The sequence below is a fragment of the Chiloscyllium plagiosum genome, chromosome 15 (genome assembly GCF_004010195.1).
Source record: "Chiloscyllium plagiosum isolate BGI_BamShark_2017 chromosome 15, ASM401019v2, whole genome shotgun sequence".
NCBI classification, from domain to species: domain Eukaryota; kingdom Metazoa; phylum Chordata; class Chondrichthyes; order Orectolobiformes; family Hemiscylliidae; genus Chiloscyllium; species Chiloscyllium plagiosum.
Window position 1 is genome coordinate 44,881,315 of NC_057724.1, and position 16,994 is coordinate 44,898,308.

The 16,994-nt window shown below is 40.9% G+C and overlaps 1 long non-coding RNA gene across 1 annotated transcript in view; it reads left to right on the forward strand.

The window, feature by feature from the left end:
- The window catches only part of LOC122557276, a 25,637-nt gene that overhangs the window by 4,363 nt on the left and 4,280 nt on the right, over positions 1 to 16,994 (forward strand). The window contains exon 2 of the long non-coding RNA XR_006313786.1: positions 4,426 to 4,433. This is a non-coding gene — a long non-coding RNA (uncharacterized LOC122557276). The remainder of the gene's footprint in view (positions 1 to 4,425; positions 4,434 to 16,994) is intronic.

The window sequence follows — 16,994 nt, forward strand, 5'->3', positions numbered from 1 at the left end:
CCTTTTAAACTACTGTTGTTTTGACTTTTTTTTTTCCAAAGTTCCAAAACAATGCAACAGCATATAAAACAGTAATTGCTGCTCCTGGAATTCGAGGAAACTACCTCCAACACCTAAAATACCTCAAAAAAAAAAGAGCAGCTCTTACAGCCAGAAATTTTTCCTGTCCTCCATCTTGGATTACCTTCTGGAAGGTAAGAATTCCATATAACTTTCAGAAGTCACAGACTGACTTTTAGAACTCAAGAACAGAAAGTAGGGAAACAGCTCATTTCATGTTTCCTGACATGATGGGGAACACCTTGTTCTATGAGTTCTGTACTTTTGAAGTGTTGACAAAAAAAAAATGGAATTATTAAACTAATCCGCGAGGATTCAGGATGGAAACAGACTCTACAAGTGTAAAGTTTGAAAGTTTGTTGATTGATAAATTCTAGTGGGGGTTCTCAATATTAGGAATCATAATAAATGGAATACATAGAATTAAAGAACTACTCCCTAATTCATACAATTCTTTTGAGTCATTGGCAGCAGTGCTCCAGTAATTCTCAAATAGTTAACAGTTTTGCTTAACTTGGGCCTGTCTTGCACATGTGTACCCTAATCCAAGACTGGAATTTTGTTGCAATACCATCACCCTTTTTATTTCAAAATGTTTAGTGACAGAATGTTTGCAAGTTATTAGTGGTTCTGTACATTTTTGCCTTCATTTTAAGATTCCATGAACACAATTCCTTCAGCAGAGTAAGATGGCCACAGCTTGCATCTGGTTATGATAAGATCGTCTTTAGGTAGATATGCTGCCACTAAACCTTTCTCCAATACCAATCAACAGGGTTTATTCCTATAAAGTAGTGATGAATTAACTACTGATAGACCGTGACAAAAGATGCAGGTCATTAAGTAACAAGAAATATTTAATTACAATATAGTAAATTGACAGATTACATTAGATTAAGCCTAGTTAACTACATTGACACCAGATAAGCCATATTTCAATCTGTTAAGAGATAATAATGTGGTGGAGGGTTGCTTTTCAGACTGGAGGCCTGTAACCAGCGGTATGCCACAACAATCATTGCTGGATTCACTTTTTGTCATTTATATAAATGAATTGGATCTGAATATAGGAGGTATGGTTAGTAACTTTGCAGATGACACCAAAATTGGTGGTGTAGTGGACAGCGAAAAAGAGTACAATGGGATATTGATCAGATGGGTCAATGGGCCAAGGAGTGGCAGATGGAATTTAATTTAGATAAATGTGAGGTGCTGCATTTTGGAAAAGCAAATTACAGCAGGACTTATACACTTAATGGTAAGGCATTGGGGAATGTTGCTGAACAAAGGGACCTTGGAATGCGGGTTCATAGTTCCTTGGAAGTGGAGCCATAGGTAAACAAGATAGTGAAGAAGGTACTTGGTATGCTTGCCTTTATTGGTCAGTGTTTTGGGTATTGAATTTGGGAGATTATGTTGAGACTGAAGGATATTGGTTAGGCCACGTTTGGAATATTGTGCGCAATTCTGGTCTCCTTCCTATAGGAAGGATATTGTGAAATGTGAAAGGGTTTAGAAAAGATTTACAAGGATGTTGCCAGGGTTGGAGGGCTTGAGGTATAAGGAGAGGCTGAATAGGCTGGGGTTATTTTCCCTGTTGCGTCGGCTGCTGAGGGGTGACCTTAAAGAAGTTTATAAAATCATGTGGGGCATGGATATGGTAAATAGACAAGGAGTGTGGAGTCAAGAACTAGAGGACATAGGTTTAAGGTGAGAGGGGAAAGATTTAAAAGGGGCAACTTTTTCATGCAGAGGACTGTGTATGTATGGAATGAGCTGCCAGAGGAAGAGGTGGAAGCTGTACGATTACCACAGTTAAATGGCATCTGGATAAGTACATGAATTGAAAGGGTTTAGAGCAATATGGGCCAAATGCTGACAAAATGGGAGTAGATTAATTCTGGTCGGCATGGATGAGTTGGACTGAAGGGCACGTTTCCATGCTGTATAACTAGGTCTATGCAACGCAGCTGTAGATTGTAGAACTTGCTAACTGAGAACTATAACTAACACCTTACAACTGATTGCTTTCTCCCAGAGATGCTTCAGCCAATGAGATAGGAATGGCTATTTCAAAGCTTCCAAGTTAACCATTTCATGCCAACTGCCTTATACAAAACAGGACTGACATAATTTATTTTTGCTTGATCCTCATCCTTGCTGAAAGATAAAGCTAAGATTAAAAACTAACATGCAAGGGAACTCTGAAGAAAAGTGCAAATGTCAATTGATCAATACATTTTTCACATGCTCTTAGAGAAACATTTGGGACAATGGGTAGCAAGGGGGATGTCATTTGTGAAAGATGAAAACCAGCCATGACTTAGAACACAGAATCCCTATAATGTGGAAGCAGACCATTTGACCCATGAAGTCCACACCAACCCTCCAAACAGCACTCCACCCAGACCCTCCACCCACCATCCCTGTAACCCTGCATTTCCCAAGGGTAATCACACAGTCTGCGCATCCCTGAACATAATGGGCAATTTAGCATGGTCAATCCACCTAACCTGCACATGCTTGGACTGTTGGAGGAAACTGGAGCACCTGGAGGAATCCCGTGCAGCCACGGGGAGAATATGCAAACTCCGCGTAGATAGTCACCCGAGAGTGGACTGAACCTGGGTCCCTGACACTGTGAGGCAGCAGTACTTACCACTGTGCCACCCCATGCTTAGTCACTTGGATGTTTTTGTTAATGTTGTGACAACTGTATCACAAAGCTATTAAATGATAAAGCTATTGATGGCATTTAACTTGTTCCATCATTTAAATACTTATTTGCGATTCACTTGGCCCATTTTCATTGATCCAACTGTGATGAAAGGTGCTTAATACATAAGTGTTTTGGAATTTGGACTTAAATAGAGGCAGATGGATGTGGGTCATTTCTGTGAAGGAATATCTTTTTAATTGGTTTAAAAAGTAATTTGGAACAGTGAACAAGAAAGCATGCGACTGCGTCAATGCCGAGAAGGACTCCTAAAGTGTTAATGGATAGAATGTTTATATTGCTAAGTTTATAACAGAACAAAAAGTCATTAGTTTTGTTTTGACTTCAGAGAAGGTTCAAAGTCTCAGTTCAGAAGAACCAGGAGTTCAGTTCAGAATGGAGAAAAGCTTCTCCTTGCTGCAGAATCGGATTTTTGTTCAGGGGAGCCAGTCGCCATGACCAAACTGTTTAGTTTTGGAGACTTTCTCAGCCAAGAGTGTTTCAATGGAAATCTTCAAACTGAAAGAACTGTTAAAAAAATGTTTAGGCCTTCAGAATTGTGAAAGGTTCATGCCAAGCAACTCAGAAGGGAATCATAAAACTGTCTCCACAGTCCAAGAAAAAGAAACTGGGATGAGTCAGTTAAGTAATAACTTAGAGTTGAAAATGGGGATTACATTTCTCTGGAATTGAGTACCTATAAAAGATAGTATTAAGGAACAGGTTGAAACTTTGCTGTTTGTGTAAAAATGTTTCTGTCTTAAATCTACATAAAGTTTCAGTTACGTATTCTTTTGTGTGGAATAATTTATGTTCTGTTATTAAAGAATATCTGCAGCCTTATTTGGATATGTTTCAGAGACTAACTTACACGTTAACAAACTGCAAAAAATAGATATCATCTATTAAGCCAGGTTTCATTCTGGGATCTGATTTTCTAGTATTATCATTAGTTTGAATCATAACACCAGCTATCCCTGACAGTTAATTGACTTTAGTACTCTGGTCTCAATGACTTCTGCTGGAAAGCATATGTATCTGTAATTCAAGAAAGTATGGATGTAATGAGATATAGTGCTTCTGTAATTCAATGGTCTGCTGACATAGGGATAAATTTCATTTTTATTATTTTTCTTTAAATAAGAACTGATAAATATTCATTATGTTCTATTATGAAAGTTTGCATTATATTTGTCACTCTTGATTCATGTCTTTCCACTGATAATTTTATTAAAGTAACATGACAATAGATCCACAGATTCTGGAGAAAAACTATAGGAATTAAACCATGAGGAGATTTCCACATAATGGGCCATGAGGGATATTATTTGTCCTTTTATCATGTAATCTCTCCTGTCTCCAACCAATTGCAGGCCTTCCCTTTTGTTCTTTGTACCCTCTTTCCACTGTTGCACTTAAAGCCTGTTATATCTCTATTTTCCATTTGTAATGAAAGTTCATTGACCAGAAATGAACACAGATGCTGTTTCAGCTGCTAAGTATTTTCAGCAAATGTTGTTTTCAGTTCATGATAGTATGATTAAACTCCATTTCTAATCCATAAGAGTTTACTCCTTTTTTTAAGATGAGTTTACTTCTTTCTTAACTTCACAGAAACATTTTCTCCTTTTTAAGACCATAAGACATAGGAGCGGAAGTAAGGCCATTCGGCCCATCGAGTCCACTCCGCCATTCAATCATGGCTGATGAGCATTTCAACTCCACTTACCCGCATTCTCCCCGTAGCCCTTAATTCCTTGTGACATCAAGAATTTATCAATTTCTGCCTTGAAGACATTTAGCGTCCCAGCCTCCACTGCACTCTGTGGCAATGAATTCCACAGGCCCACCACTCTCTGGCTGAAGAAATGTCTCAGCATTTCTGTTCTGAATTTACCCCACTCTAGTTCTAAGGCTGTGTTCACGGGTCCTAGTCTCCTCGCCTAACAGAAAAATTTCCTAGCGTCCACCCTCTCCAAGCCATCTCTCAAGGAATTAAGGGATATGGGGAGAGCAACCCCTTTGAGATAATTGACAACATTGCATTCGCTTTCTTAATCACGGACTCAACCTGCATGTTTACCTTTAGAGAATCCTCAACTAGCACTCCCAGATCCCTCTGTACTTTGGCTTTACGAATTTTCTCACCGTTTAGAAAGTGGTCCATGTTTCTATTCTTTTTTCCAAAGTGCAAAACCTCGCATTTGCTCACATTGAATTCCATCAGCCATTTCCTGGACCACTCCTCCAAACTGTCTAGATCCTTCTGCAGCCTCCCCAGTTCCTCAGTACTACCTGCCTATCCACCCAACTTTGTATCATCAGCAAACTTCGCTAGAATGCCCCAGTCCCTTCATCCAGATCATTAATACATAATGTGTAATACTGCAGAAATTTTGGAAGAACTAGCAGACCGATTATCAACCTGTTGAACTACGTCATGAACACTCCTTCTATGTCCAATAAATCCTGAAGTGGGACTATTCTGGCTCAGGGGTAGGAGTACTAATTACTGACCCACAGGACCACTGTATGGCTTCAGTGTCATTATTGCCATTCCCAATCTTCCCACATTTTCCTTCCTTCATTTCCAATTATTCAGTGTTTCTCTCCTTTCCTTCAGCCTTTATTGATTTTTTGCTCTATTTAGAAATGTATTTTGTCTAACCTCCCAACACTTTATCTTCAGTGTGTTTACCTATACATTTTTAATGTATTTAGTCCTACATCTTTTTTTGTGTATCTGTCTGCATTTCAGTCTCTCTGTATGTCATGTGAATATAGCAAGTAGTTGAGCAGATGATTGGGTTTAATTGATTTACTAAGTAAACATAAAAGTGGGACCACTGGACTTGTATGTAGAAGGAGCTGTAAGATTGAATAAGTAATTATTCTATTCACAAGGAAAGATTTCTAGGATGGTTACCTGAACATGACGATTAGAAACTACAGACTGACTTTTACAAAAGAATTGGCTAACTGTCAATTTCAGGAGTTTTATTAAAGGATTGTCTCCGTGAACATAGAACATTACAACGCAGTACAGGCCCTTTGACCCTCGATGTTGCGCCTACCTGTGAAACCAATCTGAAGCCCATTCCATTACACTATTCCATTTTCAACCATATTCCATTTTCAACCATATGTCTATCCAATGACCACTTAAATGCCCTTATGGTTGGCAAATCTACTAGTGTTGCAGGCAGGCTGTTCCACACCCCTACTAGTCTCTTAGTAAAGAAACTACCTCTGACATCTGTCCTATATCTATCACCCCTCAATTTAAAAGGTATGTCCCCCTCGTGCTAGCCATCACCATCCGAGGAAAAAGGATCTCACTGTCCACCCGTCTAATCTAACCGTCTAATTATCTTAATTGTCTCAATTAAGTCACCTCGTAACCTTCTTCTCTCTAACAAAAACAGCCTCAAGTCCCTTAGACCTTCCTCATAATACCTTCCCTCCATACCAGGCAACATCCTAGTAAATCTCCTCTGAACCCTTTGGAAAGCTTCCACATCCTTCCAATAATGCAGCGACCAGAACTGTACGCAATACTTCAAGTGCGGCTGCACCAGAGTTTTGTACAGCTGCAGCATGATCTCATGGTTTTGAAACTCAATTCCACTACTATAAAAGTTAACACACTGTATGCCTTCTTAACAACACCACCAACCTGGGTGCAAACTTTCAGGGATCTATGTATATGAATACCGAGATCTCTCTGTTCATCTATACTACCAAGAATCTTGCCATTAGTCCAGTATTCTTTATTTCTATTGCTCCTTCCAAAGTGAATCACCTCACACTTTTCCACATTAGACTCTATTTGCCACCTCTCAGCCCAGTTCTGCAGCCTTCTGTAACCTACAACACCCTTCGACACGATCCACAACTCTACCAAGCTTAGTGACATCCACAAATTTGCTAAACCATCCTTCTATGCCCTCATCCAGGCCATTTATAAAAATGACAAACAGCAGTGGCCCAAATCAGATCCTTGTGGTACACCATTAGTAACTGAATGCCAGGATGAAGATTTCCCATCAACCACCACTTTCTTTCAGCTAGCCAATTTCTGATCCAAATCACTAAATCCCCCTCAATCCCATGCCTCCATATTTTGTGCAATAGCCTACCGTGTGGAATCTTATCAAACACTTTACTGAAATCCATATACACCACATTAAATGCTTTACTCTCATCTGCCTGTTTGGTCACCTTCTCAAAAAAGGTGATCTCACGGCATTCTCCATTGCTCTCCTCATTATATATGCACCTTGCTCTGACAATACCATGCTCACACTATCGTGCAATCACTAGCAGCAGAAGTACTTGCCACTGACGGAGCTTCAGCTCTTCAGCAACCATCAAGTTCTTTCTTTTCCTGCTCCAGTTGTGCAGAGTGCAGCATGCAAGGATTCTGAAGCACACTCTATCGGAACTGTACTGCAAGGTTTCTGCAGACCAATGCAAGCATTGGAATCTCCTCTTCAGCAGAGCTAGCATCTGTTTCACCATAGCCCTGGTGGAAGTATGGGCTGCATTGTATCTCTAATTTGTGGTACTGAAGATCACAATGACTTATACATTGACTGAATGGAATCTTATTCTATGGATGAAGTTTGCTGCATTTGAATGTCATTCTCAGTGCAACCTGAGTACAGACTATTATTTCCTGCACCGGGGCGGAGTGGGGGGAGGGGTGGGGAGGTTTGACACTACTGTCTGAACTGAATCACTCACCTTGTCAGAGATGAAGTGGTGGCATTTGGCACAGATTACATTGCCAACAAACTTGAAATATTTGTGGGTCTAGCAGTGTGAGATCCCACCCAGGTCCCCAGTGGCTCCTTGGAAGCAGCCAGTTCAACAAAAAATTAGTGTAGTTGTAATTTTGATAGCCACAGGGACAGGATGGCCACCCACTCCTTCAGGTTGTAAGTCCCTCTCTAGCACATGACATAGTTCTGTGATAGTGTCCCATTCGTTGGACCCATTACTGTTTGTTATCTATATCAATGATTTGGAAGAGAATGTACAAGGCATGATTAGTAAGTTGCGATGACACTAAAATAGACCGTATCATGGACAGTATGGAAGGTTATCAGAAATTGCAGCAGGACCTTGATCAGCAGGGGTGGTGGGCCGAGAAACGGCAAATAGAGTTTAATATAGATAAGCGTGAGATCTTGCATTTTGGGAAGTTAAGCCAAGGTTGGAATTTCATGGTGAAAGGTAGGGCCTTAAGGAGTGTAGTGGAACAAAGGGACCTTAGAGTTCAGGTGCATGGTTCTCTGAAAGTGGAGTCACAGGTAGATAGGGCAGTGAAGGAGGCTTTTGGCACTTTGGCCTTCATCAGTCAGGGCATTGAGTATAGATGTTGGGAAGTTATGTTGCAGTTGTACAGGACCTTGGTGAGGCTGCACGTGGAGTATTGTGTTCAGTTTTGGTCACCTTGCTATAGGAAGGATTTTATTAAAGTGGAGAGTGTGCAGAAGAAATTTATAAGGATGTTGCCAGGACTCAACAGTCAGAGGTTTAGGTAGAGATTGGACAAGCTAGGACTTTTTTCTTTATAGCGTAGGAGACTGAGAGGGGATCTTATAGAAGTGTATAAGATCATGAAAGGCATGATAGGGTGAAGGCACTGTCTTTTTCCCCGGCTTGGGGAATCGAGGACTAGAGGACATCAGTTTAAGGTTAGAGGGGAAAGAATAAAAGGGAATCTAAAGGGCAAATGTTTTACACAGAGGGTGGTACGCATATGGAATGAGCTGCTAGTGGAAGTTTTTGAGATGGCTACATTAACAACTTTTAAAATGCATTTGGACAAATACATGGATAGGAAAGATTTAGAAGGATTTGGCCCAAGTTCAGGGAAATGGGGTTAATGTGGATGGATATTTTGGTCGGCATGGACCAGTTTGGGCCAAAGGGCCTGTCTCTGTGCTGTATACCTCTATGACATCCTCATTTCTGTGGCAGCAATGTACCTTATTCATATTGTGGAAATGGCATTGAAGACAATGGACTCTGGGCTTTCTGTTCCCCCTCCACATCATGTATGGAATTTCAGTTGTAGGGTCTTCATTTGGACTTGCTGGCATATTTACTCCTCCTTAATTGTTCTATATTTACATTGCACATTGGCCATATTAATGTTAACCCCTGCTGTGGCTGGATCTATTGGCCATAGTTCCAATGAGGTAAAAGTGAGGACTGCAGATGTTGGAAATTAGAGTAGAGAGTGTGGTGCTGAAGCACAGCTGGTCAGGCAGCATCCGAGGTGCAGGAAGATCGATGTTTCGGGCAAAAGCTCTTCCTGAATGAAAGGCTTTTGCCCGAAACATCGATTTTCCTGCTCCTCAGATATTGTCTGACCTGCTGTGCTTTTCCAGCACCACACTCTCGACATGGTTCCAATGAGCCTGTGTGGGGAATATCAGGATGATAGCATGTAACTAGTGGAGTGTCACAATGATAAATTCTGGGGGTCACAATTATTTATTATTAATTGATGATCTAAATGAAAGAAGCTGAAGAACAATGGCCAAGGTTGGAAACAACAGAAAAGTAGGTGGAAAGGCAAGTAGTGAGAATAATACTAAGAGTCTATAGAGAGACATGGACAGATGAGTGAGTGTGCAAAAATGTAGTTTGACAGATGTACAGCACGGAAACAGACCCTTCGGTCCAACTTGTCGATGCCAACCAGATATCTTAGATAAATCTAATCCCATTTGCCAGCATTTGTCCCATATCCCTCTTAACACTTCCTATTCACAAACCCATCCGGATATCTTTTAAATGTTATAATTGTACCAGCCTCCACCACTTCCTCTGGCAACTCTTCCTTACACGCACCACCCTCTGCGTGAAAATGTTGTCCTTTAGGTTCCTTTTAAATCTTTCCCCTCCTCAGCTTAAAGCTATGGTCGCTACTTCTTGACTCCCCTACCCTGGGGAAAAGACCTTGTCTATTTACCCTATCCATGCCTGCATGATTTTATAAACTTCTTTAAGGGCACCCCTCAGCCTCCAATGCTCCAACGAAAGTAGCCTGAGCGTACTTAGCCTTTCCCTATAGCTCAAACCCTCCAACCCTGGCTAAAAATCACTCAACACAGGTTATAGTCCAACAGGTTTAATTGGAAGCTTTCGGAGCACCGCTCCTTCCAACAGTGGCCTAACCAATGTCCTATCTAGCTGTAACATGAACTCCCAACTCCTGTACTCAATACTCTGACCAATAAAGGAAAGCATACCAAGCACCTTCTTCACTATCCTATCTACCTGCGACTCCACTTTCAAGGAGCTATGAACCTGCACTCCAAGGTCTCTTTGTTCAGCAACACCCCCATAGGACCTTACCATTAAGTGTATAAGTCATGCTAAGATTTGCTTTCCCAAAATGCAGCACCTCGCATTTATCTGAATTAAACTCCAAGTGCCACTTCTCAGCCCATTGGCCCAGATCCTGTGGTAATCTGAGGTAATCCTCTTCGCTGTCCACTACACCTCCAATTTTGGTGTCATCTGCAAACTTACTAACTGTACTTCCTTTGCTCCCATCCAAATTATTTATGTAAATGACAAAAGGTAGAGGACCCAGAACTGATCCTTGTGGCACTCCATTGGTCACAGGCCTCCAGTCTGAAAAACAACCCTCCACCACCACCCTCTGTCTTCTATCTTTGAGTCAGTTCTGTATCTAAATGGCTAGTTCTCCCTGTATTCAATGAGATCTAACCTTGCTAATCAGTCTCCCATCGGGAACTTTGTTGAACGCCTTACTGAAGTCCATATAGATCACATCTACTGCTCTGCCCTCATCAATCCTCTTCAAAAAACTCAATCAAGTTTGTGAGACATGATTTCCCACACACAAAGCCATGTTGACTATCCCGAATCAGTCCTTGCCTTTCCAAATACATGTACATCCTGTCCCTCAGGATTCCCTTCAACAACTTGCCCACCACTGAGATCAGGCTCACCAGTTTATAGTTCCCTGGCTTGTCTTTACCGCCCTTCTTAAACAGTGTCACTACGTTTGCCAACCTCCAGTCTACGGCACCTCACCTGTGGCTATCGATGATACAAATATCTCAGCAAGAGGCCCAGCAATCACTTCTCTGACTTCCCACAGAGTTCTCGGGTACACCTGATCAGGTCCCTGGGGATTTATCCACTTTTACCCATTTCAAGACATCCAGCACTTCCTCCTCTGTAATCTGGACATTTTGCAAGATGTCACCATCTATTTCCCTACAGTCTTTATATTCCATATCCTTTTCCACAGTAAATACAGATGCAAAATATTCATTAAGTATCTCCCCCATTTTCTGTGTTAACAGAGTCTGTGATTTAATGGATTCATGCAATTTCTGAGCAAAGTACAATGTAACTCTGCAAGTACAAATTCACCCCACAAATGTGTATGTGTATGTGTGCATATGGGTTTTTTTATGTGTGTCTGGCTGTCTGGGGTGGGGGGGTTGTGAGTGCGAGAGAGAGTGTGTGTGTGTGAGTGCAAAGTGTCTAAGTCTGTGAGATGATGCATGTGAGAGTGTGGGAGTGTGTGTGTGTCGGTAGGAGTATGTGTGTCTGTGTGTGATGGGGGGCTGTGAATGTCTGTGAGAGAGAGTGTATATGTGTGTATGTGAGTGCAAAGTGGTCTAAGTCTGTGAGAGGATGCATGTGTGAGTGTGTGAGTGTGTGTGTAAGTGTGTGTGTGTGTGTGTAGGAGTTTCTGTGTGTGTATAGTGCAATGGTGATCACCTGTAGTGTGACATGAACCCAAGGTCCCAGTTGAGGCCCTCCCTATGGGTACGGAACTTAGCTATCAGCCTCTGCTGGGCCACTTTTCACCCCCCAACCCATACAGAAGCACACACACACACACACATATATTCGTTTGTGGGGTGAATTTGTACTTGCAGAGTTCCATTGTACTTTGCTCAAAAACTGCATGAATCCATGTAAGACTGTTAACTCACTTTTTAGATTAGAATCAGTCTAAACATTATCGCACAGACAGGGAACACGGGGGCTAACAGCTTCAACATCTTAACATCTTATCTGGGCTGACACTAATTGTTACAGTTAACCTGAGAATGTAACTTTTTAAAAAAAATTTGTGATTTACATATGAAAGAAGTGAAACTATCATGGTCATTCTAACAGATGAGCGACTCAACAAACAATCAAGGTATTATTCAATGTATAATTTCAGTTACATCACACTGTAAACTTTTGCTATAAATTCTGTGTCTTACAGTTGTGTCCTCCACAACCACCTGATGAAGGAGCGGCACTCGGAAAGCTAGTGCTTCCAATTAAACTTGTTGGACAATAACCTGGTGTTGTGTGATTTTTAACTTTGTACATCCCAGTCCAACACCGGCATCTCCAAATCCAATCCTGGCAAAATCCTTATAAATCTTTTCTGAACACTTTCAAATTTCACAACATCCTTCTTCTAGCAGGGAGACCAGAACTGCACACAATATTGCAAAAGTGGCCTAACCAGTGTCCTGTACAGCCACAATATGAACTCCCAACTCCTATACTCAGTGCACTGACCAATAAGGCAAGCATACCAAATGCCTTCTTCACTATCCTATCTACCTGTGACTTCACTTTCAAGGAACTATGAACCTGTACTCCAAGATCTCTTTGTTCAGCAACACTACCCAGGACTTTAACTTTAAGTGTATAAGTCCAGCCCTGATTTGCCTTTCCAAAATGCGACACCTCATATTTATCAAAATGAAACTCCATCTGCCACTACTCTGCCTATTGGCCCATCTGATCAAGATCCCGTTGTATTCTGAGTAAACTTTCTTCGCTGTCCACTACACCACCAGTTTGGGTGTCATTTGCAAACTTACTAACCATACCTCCTATGTTCACTTCATTTGTAGAAATGACAAATGGAATATAGTAAAGAAAATGTCAGGTTATGCACTGAGTATTATTTAATGAGGAAAGACTATAGAAAGCTGTAGTACAGAGGGATTTGGGGTGTTTGTGTGTGAATCCAAGTTTGGTAATAGGGAAGGCAAGTTGTTTTTTTATTTCAAAAAGAATGGAGAATAAAAATGAACAGGTCTTGTAATTTTAAGGGTATACACAGAAAAGCAGTAATTTTACAGCAAGGCATTCAAATTGTTGGGATGCATTCCTCCAAATTAATTGGTACGATTACACACTTACAGAATCTGACCAAGTCACAGAAAGTGATGATGCACCATGTACTTCGCAAAAAGGTGCTATCGAGAAGCAAAATAAGGCTCCTTTTTTTATTCATTCATAGGACATGGACATGACTGGCTAGGCCAGAATTTATTCCTTATCCATATTTGCCGAAAGGGCAGGTAAGAATCAATCACATTTCTGTGGATCTGGAGTTACATGTAAACCAGACTAGTTAAGGATGGCAGTTTCCTTCCCTAAAGGACATTAGTGAACCAGGTGGATTTTTCCTGACAATCAGCAAAGGATCAATGGTCATTAGTAGACTCTTTGTTCCAGAATTTTATTTGATCCAAATTCCACTATTTGCCATAGTGGGATTCAAACCTGGGTTCCCAGAAAGACTGGGTCTTTGGATTAACAGTCCAGCGATAATACCATTAGACCACCAGCTCCTACCCAAGAGACAACAGCCAAAATTTGGTGCTATAATAGCATATATGCTAGAAACGGTCATGGAGAAAACCCCACTACAGAGAAAGCAGGATAAGTTGCTGGCACGTAGAAACATTTGTTAATGTACACACTGAGAGACAGAAGACAAGGTCCACAGTTTGACAAAATAAGAAAAAGATGTTATTATCCTAGCTGGACAAGTCAGACCTGAGTGAGCCCGGTTTGATCAGCACTAACTTTGTTTTGTTTTAAACATGCCGGTCAGTTGATGAATGTATTTGCAAGAGTCTGCCAGAGTACTTTCAACACAAAGAATAAAGTGTCTGCTAAACAAGAAAAACGTAAATTATACTGGACTAGACTAAAAGCTTTGAAAGATGTCATCGTAGACATTAGAATAGGATTTAAGTTCACACTGTTCTTTTTATCCAAGCAATAGCCTTACTAACATTAAACCTCCAGTGATGAATTGCCACTGTCTCCGCAACAAGGTTTGTTGTTCAGGTAAGGTTGACAGTCTCCTTCCAGCAAATTTCTATGCAATCACTACATGCTTTTTCCTATAGCTGGTATTTCTTCCTGACGCACTGAAAACAAACTGCAATCTAGACTCACTATTTCTTTAACTTCAGAGCAAACACAAGTTCTCTCAACTCAGGTTCCAGCACTCTTTCTCTGGCACAACCTACTGACATGAATGACTAACATCGAGATTTTTCTGTCTCTCTGTGTGACCTAGATCCTTGTCACTAAGCAGCAGCACAGAATTTTATTCTCTTGGCTTTTTGTATATATTGAACTGTTAACCCCATTTCTTCAATGCAATGGTTATAAAACTTCATTAAAAATGCATGCAAATTAACAGGCCTCCAGACTTCTCCATATCAAGCCCACAAAAATAACTCTGTTAAAAAAGAAATAAAACCATGTCTTTCCATTCTTCTAGGCTAGGGAAAAGAGCTTTTGGCAGGAACATCCACTTTGATTAGATTAGATTAGATTAGATTAGATTAGATTACGTTACAGTGTGGAAACAGGCCCTTCGGCCCAACAAGTCCACACCGACCCGCCGAAGCGCAACCCACCCATATCCCTAAATTTACCCCTTACCTAACACTACGGGCAATTTAGCATGGCCAATTCACCTTACCTGCACATCTTTGGACTGTGGGAGGAAACCGGAGCACCCGGAGGAAACCCACGCAGACACGGGGAGAACGTGCAAACTCCACAGTCAGTCGCCTGAGGCGATCATCTTGATGTTTGCTTGGAGGGAATTTCTTCCCATCCAGAGTTGGATTTTGATCAAACAAAATGTCAATTCATGAACAGAAAAGGTTCAAGGAATGATATAGCCTATTGCGTCCTTTTTTTTATGCTTAATGGAGCCAATGGATGGATCAAGAAAGGGGCTGGCAAGAAAGAGATGGATGTCATCAGCTAATATATGTTTTTGGAATTTGTTGAGGACTTGGATAAGAAATAAAATGTGCTAGGGATAAATTTTTGGAAAAGTTCTAGTGGCAATGGTGGAGGAAGAGAAGCCACTTTGAGTAATTCTATAGAGGTAATGACTATAGAGGTATTGATGAAACCAAGCAAGTGTAGTCTTATTCAGGTAGTCAAGAGTAAGAGGAGGAAGATGGTACAGTCAACTGTGTCAAGGCTGCAAACAGGTCATAAAGAATATGGAAGAATAATTTATTATGGTCACAGCCACATAAATTGTCATTCGAGACTCTGATGAGGATTGTTTCAGTGCTGTAAAGGGCAGACAGCAGAATGGAGAATGTCAAACATAAAGTTCCAGATAGACATGGATCTGAGAGCTAATAAAATGATCAATATTTTGTAAAAAGAAGAGATTGTAAATGAGACGGTAGTTCACAGGGCCAGATAAGGAAAGGATTTTCTCTGATTATATCTGAATCAAGTAGTTAGCTGGTGTTTATACTTTCAGAAATCACTTATTCACAGTGTTGTTTCTCTCGTGTAACTTCTGCTTCTTTTACTTGTAGATATTTATTATATTCAATGGGCAAAAGTTCCCATTTGAAGTTAAAGAATGGTGACGAGCGTGTTGGATGATCTAATATCTGCCGATGGCCACGGTGAGTTATTCATACATGTACATGCTTCTTATCTTCATTTTCCATGCAAACTACAAATTGCATGAGTTACTTTCATGAATTGTGTGGTTACCTCAGTGACTCAGATCCAGCAGGATGCCCAGTAGCTGCCAGTTATGTGCTCAGACCTACCTTCATTTTATTAGCTATGGATGCTCAGCATCAATGGCAAGGTGACAGGGAATGAAAGACCTTGACCTCACTCCAAGTGCTCCTTCCTCTCAAGTGGAGGGAAGGTGTCAGCAGGTACCCAGAGAGAAGGAGAGACAGATTTGTTCCCTGGCAGCTTCCTCCCAGAACATCTCAGAGGTAACCTACCCCTCCACCTAGCTCCTTCCTGTGACCCCAAGGCCTGCAGAAATCCAATGAAGTCTAACATGAATCTGGACAGGAACTATGCCAAGGGACAACTACCCACAAAGCAGGACTCCTTAAACCCAGCTGAAGACATTGGGCCGGGCCAGCACCTAGTAGTTGTGAGAGGGAGAGAAAGATAAAACCATATTGAGGGCATATCAATGGCACGGGCTTTCAATCATTTTGTAAATACACTGCTTTTCTAAATATATATTCACATGCACTATTCTAAAATCTACTGCACTTACTGCCTGTAGGACTTACAGAAATTCTGATATCAGAAAAATGTTATAGCATGCAAGCACCAAAAATTAGTTATTTTTTCATTGTTCACATCTCACACAGCACATGTGTAATGCTTCCACACACTTTACAAGGGAAACATCTACTCTGTTCTAAGGAACGCTGTAACAGTTACATCAATGGACCAACTCACATGTTCAATCTTACTCATCATGCAGTGCTGTGTGGTGAACATGTACATAACTTGCTGCCCATTGCAGTTTGAGTGCTATCAGACAGGATGCTGAGGAATAGCAAGGGATCAGAGCAGTCCTGTTGCAATGTGAAGCAATACAGGCTTTGTGATGAAAAATCTCTCATTGTGAGCATTCTTAGACTGAGTGACAAATTTGTTGTCTCCATAAAGGAGTGGCCTCCTGGAAAATACTCATGAATAAGAACAAAGACCACATGGGCAAGCACATGCAGCAGTGTGATCTATTGATCACAGTGATCACTGTGTTCTCTGAATCACTGTTGCTTTCTCATTACTATAGCTTTCGGGGTAAAGTTATGCAGACATTTTAGGTTACATTGAGTTAAGGATATCAGATCCACATTAGAAACAACAAGTGAGCATTTTTGTTGACTGCAGTAATAAACTTTGTTAATTCAAACCATTATAAATTAATAAGTCATAAAGCAGAGGGTGGAGTGCCAAATGCAGAAATGGCATTAAAACTTGCAAATATAAAGTCTCCACCCAGATCAGTAAACCTGGAAGCATCTGTTTATTAGATTGCATTTGTCCTTGTGGGCTCTTTAGGTTTATAAGATGATCAGAGGAATAGATAGAA